Genomic DNA, 7,114 nt, shown 5'->3' with positions numbered 1-7,114 from the left:
ATTATAGAGGGCGGGCGCTGAAACCCCAAGAGTGATTGTCCTCACATAGTGTATTATTATATTCAAACAGTACAAACAAATATAACAAAACCAAAGAGTGTAAAAATCTTCGCAAAGAAGAAGTTACCACAGTGTTTTGCTAATACATTAAGTAGGCGTTAGGCCATAGAAACCAAAAAAAAAATCACTTTTTTTGGATTTTTAGAGTTGGAGTTGTGTTTGGCCATAGTTTTTGAAATTGTATTTTTTGTTGAAATCTAGTTGTTTTGGTTGTGAAAAAAAATGATTTTTTTTTAAAAACAAATTTTTCTTGTTTTTGAAATTGAATACAACTTTAAGTTGTATTTGGAATTTTCATGACCAAACGCTGATTCTAAAAAAGTGAAAATTTTCCTAATAAAGTGAATAAATTCTTATGGCCAAAATTTTTCAGAATAAAGTGAATAAAGAGCTATACTCAAAAAGTTCGAATTTTTGTACCATGCTTACTTTCTCTTGGAATTGTAGTCAAGCTTTCCTTATAAACTAAAAGTCTCATAGTACTAGGACAACCTTGGAAATTGAATTCCTTGACTTCATCAGAAATAAGATCATATGAACTAAAATTTCCACTTATACTTTGAAGAAGTAACAAATGATCCTTCCAGATTGCTAATGAAGATTCAATGGAAAGAGGTTTAATTGTATATTTCTTAATCCAGGTTTCAGTTATACCGTACTCCTTCATTATCCAAATCTCCGTCAACTCTTGTCCAGGATCAATCGTGCATCTTGGATGTGGGTAACAAATTAATGTTAGAAAGTCATTTAGTGCTGCAAGGCCATAACCTTTTTTGTCGCAGAAATGACATGTATCGGGCATTTTCATTCCGCGAAAAGCTTCAGTGCTGATGTCAAAACAGAGAATCATTACTGTGTCTTTATGTGCACACCAATGAAATGCTCCCTTGTAAAGGATCTCAGAACAAGGAAAGGAACGCACCTTCGGTAACATTTTAACGGTCAGATTCAGGTCTCTCCAAGAGTCAATGCAGAAATCATAAACCTCAACTTTTGTATATCTCGCATCAGGATCCCTATCATAAGGATCTGTGTAAACTTCAAAAATCCTTACAACCTTGTAATAATTTTCAATCGAGTCGTAGCCAAACCCAACACCTCTCTTGACACTAGTGAAACCCTTTGGACATACAAAAGGGCTGTGTGGGAGAAGTCTGTATTTTCTAGTAGATGGATTCGACAAAACAATATCTTCAAGATCCGTTAAAGCAATCAAACCACGACAAGGACCCATAAGTTGATGAGAAAGACTGCGATAAGAGGTCAAATATGGTGCATCTATATCTGGAGAAATAGGATTTAGGTCATCATAGTCGTCAATGGAAAGAAAAGACAGTATATTTTTATATTGTCCACTTCTGATTTGATGGAATACTTGAGGAGAATATATTCATCTCTAGATGTTGTACTGCGATTGAGATGAAGATTGATGAAAGTAGGGAATTGTAAGAGAGTATTGTATACGGTAAAACCGGGTAAAGTTTGTCCGGTGCAACTCGGGATCTGTAAAAGGAGGAGAACGAACGGTAGTGTCTGATCCGAAGAAGGTTTGCATGAATTCGTTGTATCCGGAGATAACTCCTTATCGTGGTTGGTCCGGTGTCCGATCCTTATATGGCCGAGTCGGTTGTGCCAGGCTGTTGCCCGGTTCGAATAGAGCGAAATCAGTCGTGGCCGTTAGCCCGGTTTCTTCGTGACCATTCGATCGTGGCCGTTGGTCCGGATAATCGGTTATTCGCTCGCCACGTGTGGAATCTGCCACCTGCTTCTGACAGTCATACGGGTGTTAGATCGTACGACCTAACCTTATCCATATTGGTTTTCTTTATCCTAAAAGGGCCCACGACGTATAGAAGGCGTCCAGAGGAAAACATAAATAGGCAGGGCATTCTCTCATTTTTTAGGGTTGGCTTTTCAGATCCAAGAGCTTTGTACTTTGAATATATATATATATATATATATATATATATATATATATATATATCTCGTTCCCGAGACTTTGGTCCGGTTTTTCAGCTTAAACAATTCATTGAATCACCTCATTCAAACATTGTTTGGAATATACATATATATATATATATATATATATATATATATATATATATATATATATATATATATATATATATATATCTCGTTCCCCGAGACTTTGGTCCGGTTTTTCAGCGAAACAATTCATTGAATCACCTCATTCAAACATTGTTTGGAATATACATAAGATCTTAACTTAAACATATAATCTTTAATATCATTATTCGTTTTTAGTACACCAACTCATATTTAGGCCATTTCATGAGTGAAATATACATATACATCTTTGTTCACCGAAAAATAGATTAAAGTGCCACATATCCTATACCTCATTTACAAATTCAACTTATTATCCGATTTCGGGATAAAACGATGGCGCCCACCGTGGGGCTAGGATTATTGTTGTCTTTGATCTCTCTCTACTCGCTCATACAAAGATTTCAGTTCTACTGTTCGTTACTACGAAAACGGACGAAATGGCTAACAGCGGAGAATCTGGTCACGCCAACAACGAAATTGTGGCCGAAAAATGATAACATCGGGTTGCGGGGGGTGCCGCGGAATCCGCAAGCTCCGAATTTCCGTCGATTCGAGGGAGGGCCTCGACCGATGTACCGCGAACCGAGAACGCCGCCCATCCGGCCACCGATCCTTTAAATACTTTTAATTTCGTCACTTTCGACCCGGCACGTGCCGAAAGCGCCGGATGCCCCGATGATATTAATTTGCGTCTTATTTTTGAAATGTTGCAGGAACAAAGAGCAGCTATTGCTTAGCAAGGAGTGGCGATAGCCCAATTGCAGAGCAAGAAGGATGAAACAACCCCGGGAAGAAGTAAGGGCGGTGCCCGCCGAACCCCGGAGAGAAGAAGCTCAAATGGTCGAAAGCAATGGGTCCGAGCGAGATCATCTGCCGAGGTATTGAGGATGCTCGAGACGTTGGCAAAGCGGGTGGACTCAACCGAGAAAAGGGTCGAGACCTATAATTCTCGGGGACCGGATCCCGGGGCTCCTCCCATTCTAAAGGGGCCGATTCCAAGAGGTATATACAGAGGCCCTTCTCCCGAGCGCGGCCCGAAGTTAATCCCAAAGAGGTTCAAGATGCTCTGGGATATCCAGAAATATGATGGCACAACGGACCCTCAGGAACACGTGACCTCATACACCTGTGCGATAAAGGGCAATGATGTTGAAGAAGACGAGATTGAGTCCGTATTGCTGAAAAAGTTCGGGGAAACGCTGTCAAAAGGGGCACTAACTTGGTATGACCATCTGCCCGAGCATTCAATCACTTCTTTGAGATGCTCGCGGATGCGTTCATAAAGACTCATGCCGAGCCAAAAAGGTCCAGGGCCCGTAAGGCGGATATTTTCCGATAGCCCAAAGGGACAACGAGTTACCGGCAGAGTTCGTCAATCGTTCCAAAGGGAACGGACGGAACCCCGCCGGTGTCGAAGAATGGGTCGCACAGCATTCACCAAAGGGCTTAATCCCCGAGTTCAACGGCTCGTTCAAACCGAAGGAAAATTTTTCGGAATACGAGGGCCGTGACCCGGCGTACGTACACAACAGATACGAGTCCAAGATTTGGGTGGAGGATGATCAGCTCGACCTTCCGCCGGGCCCGGTAAACCCAAGTAAAGGATCTGAGAGGATTAGAAAAAATTACGACCCGGAGACACCGCCATCAAGGAAAGATACCGGCCATATCCTCAATCGTAGAAAACAAGCTTCGACCGAAAAGTCGAGGTCCTGCCCCGCCCAATTCTCCGGCAGGAGATAGAAAGATAGCGTCCATCGAATAGCCGAGGGTTGTCGTTTAGAAATGATGCTGGAAGTTCGGTAACTAACAGGGACCCACCGAGAATATCAGAATACAACTATAGCGTCAACACCTCGGACCTTGTCTCGGCCATAGGCCGCATTTCGGAAGCAAGGTGGCCGAGACCATTGAGGTCGGACCCCGGCCAACGGGATCCGAGCTTGGTTTGTGAATACCATGGAACTCACGGTCGCCGTAACCGAGGACCTGCCGCTAACCAAGAGAAGAAGTGGCTCGCTTCGAAAAATGGGCACCTTTGTGAGTTCCTAAGTGAGCGGGCAAAAACCCACTACAAGGAGAGGGAGTCGAGTAAACGGATTGAACCGGCAGTAGCCTCAACATATAATCAACATGATAATCGAGGGTACGTATGCTCCCGTAGGCGGTAATGAAATGCGCCAAGGTTTCCACCGTTCGTGAAAAGCGCAATGGGATTGTATACCCGAGGGCTCCATCACTTTCGAAGAACGAGGATGCAAGGCATCATTCAACCACACAATGATGCACTCGGTAATTTCTATTCTTGTTTTTAAATCTCGCATTAAACGTATTCTAATTGACCCGAGTAGCTCGGCCAACATCATCCGGTGGAGAGTGGTTGAACGCTAAGGCTACTCGACCGCATCGTACCGGTGGCCGGGTTTAGCGGATTCAATAGGGCAAGTGAAACTACGAAGGGTGAGATCTCCCCGCCGGTCAACATTGACGGCACCATCCAGTTGACCGTGTTCTATGTAATCGAGGACATGAAATACAACGCGTTGTCGGGTCTGACGCACGCGGATACATAGAGAGTCGTGCCGCCTCACGTTACATCACCCGGGAAATTCCCAACGCAGAAGGGGTGAAACCATCCGGGAGAACAACCCGCGGCAAGAGAAATGTTCGCAGCCGAAGAATCGTCACCCTACTTCAAAGGCCTCGATCAAAAGGAAGGATCAACCGACAAGGATTCCAAATAGCAATTACCGTTAACGGGTCCAAGAACGAGCAAGAAAGATTGGACCCGGGGCACGAAGAGGACGACTTCAACGTACCTAGATCATTCGTCCTTGCCGGATGAATCAGACGCGACAAAGTCTACAAATAAGAGTGAGTCTGGAGCAAGTCATCTTGTTCGAATATCTACCGACAAAAAAGTATACCTGGGCACGGGGTTAACCTCGGAGCTCAGGAACAAGTTAATTAAATTTCTTCAAGCTAATGCCGATTGTTTTGCATGGTCGCATATAGATATGACAGGTGTGTCACCGGAAGTAACAACTCATAAGCTTAGTCTCGACGAGAGATTTCCTGCCAAGTTATAGGAACGAGGCCTATGGCAAGTAGTCAAAGATGCCTTCGTGAAGGATGAGGTAACAAAGCTTTTTAAAAATAGGCTCCATCTCAGAAGTAAACAATCTTGATTGGTCACTAAGCTCAGCGCGGCGTCGAAAAGGTAATAAACTTCGAATGTGCGTTGATTATAAGGATCTAAACAAAGACGCCCGAAGGATTCGTTTCCGTTGCCCCACATCGATAGAACGATCGACGCACAATGTACGGCACGAGATGTTAAGTTTTCTCGATGCTTACTTTGGGTACAACCAAATTCGGATGCACCTTAAGATCAAGAGAAAACATCTTTCGTTACCCGATACGGCACTTATTGCTACAATGTAATGCCATTCGGATTAAAAAATGCTCTGGCAACCTACCAACGCCTAGTTAACGGAATGTTCAAGAACAAATAGGAAAACGATGGAAGTTTATATTGATGACATGGTTGTTAAGTCCTGGAAACGTAGGACCATTTAGAACATTTCATAGAAAACATTTGACGTACTCCGAAGATATAATTACGAAGCTCAATCCGGAGAAGAAGCTTTCGGTGTCCGGTTGGGTAAATTCCTCGGTTTCATGGTGTCAAATCGGGGAATCGAGATTAACCCGGACAAGATCAAGGCAATCGAGGATATCGAGGTGGTAAATAACGTCAAAGGAGTGCAGAGGCTTACCGGGAGGATAAGCTGACCGAGCCGGTTTATATCAAGATCTTTCGTACAAGAGCCACCGTTTTTCTCCTTACTCGTGAAGAAGAACGATTTCACGCGGACACCGGAATGCCGTAAAGCCTTGCAAGAACTAAAAGAGTACTTATCCACCTCCTCCTTTGTTGCATACGAAAAAGTGGACGAAATGCCTTTTTCTCTACCTTGTCGTATCCGAGGTAGCGTAAGTGGAGTTTTGGTCCGGAAAGAATCAGCACAATTTCCCATTTATTACGTGAGTAGACTGGGGATGCGGAGACCCGTTATCCCCACCTTGAAAAATTGGCATTAGCACGGTAAGCGCTTCTAGAAAACTCAAGCCTTACTTTCAACGCCACCCGATACGCGTAGTGACCACTTATCCTTTAAAGAGCATCTTGCATAAACCTCGAATTATCGGGCAAAAGCAACAAACGGGCCGTAGAGATAAGCGGGTATGACATTGAATATAGGCCCCGACGGCCATCAAGTCGCAAGTCTTAGCCGACTTTGTGGCGCATTTCACCCGGCCATGATCCCGGGCCGAGAAGAACCCCCGCTAACCTCGGGGAAAGCCTCGGGAACTTGGTCATTACACTCGGACGGAGCCTCGAACCTTAGAGGTTCCAGGCTTGGAATCGTCCTTAAAACCCCAGCCGGGGATGCGATCCGGCAATCCATTAGGACAGTTAAATTAACTAACAATGAAGCCGAGTACGAGGCTATGATTGCAGGATCGGAATTAGGTCGGCGACTGGGCCGAAGTAATCGAGGCAAAAATGCGATTCACTCCTGGTCGTTAACCAGGTGAATGGCGTCTTCGAAGCCAAGGACGAACGGATGCAAAGGTACCTTGAAAGGGTCCAAGTCATATGTTACACCTCACATTTTGAGTCTTTGGATATTCCGAGACAATGGCGGAACATTGAGGGCAAGATTATTTTTCGGTTCCGTCGTAATGTGTAAGTCATTGGAAAATATTATTAGTGTGGAAATATTGAGGAAGACCGGAAAGCAAAAAGGGAAATTTGCAAAATGGCATTATGGTAATTTTGAAAAAGGCTAAGGGCAAAATGGTCATTTCACGGGTTTCAAGAAAATTTAAAAGAGGCCATATTGGCCATACGGAGAAAGTGCATGGAAAAAGGATGACTAAATAATAAGTCATCTTTTAAGAAAATAATAAGAAAATT

General features: G+C 43.8%; 1 pseudogene; it reads right to left on the bottom strand.

The window, feature by feature from the left end:
- Positions 1-453: 453 nt before the first annotated feature.
- On the bottom strand, positions 454-6,170 carry LOC132042885 (F-box protein CPR1-like; annotated as a pseudogene).
- Positions 6,171-7,114: the final 944 nt, after the last annotated feature.

This window comes from Lycium ferocissimum, unplaced genomic scaffold (assembly GCF_029784015.1).
Source record: "Lycium ferocissimum isolate CSIRO_LF1 unplaced genomic scaffold, AGI_CSIRO_Lferr_CH_V1 ctg18918, whole genome shotgun sequence".
Classification (NCBI taxonomy): domain Eukaryota; kingdom Viridiplantae; phylum Streptophyta; class Magnoliopsida; order Solanales; family Solanaceae; genus Lycium; species Lycium ferocissimum.
Note: the sequence above shows the minus strand (reverse complement) of the source record. Positions and strands in the feature narration are given on the sequence as shown.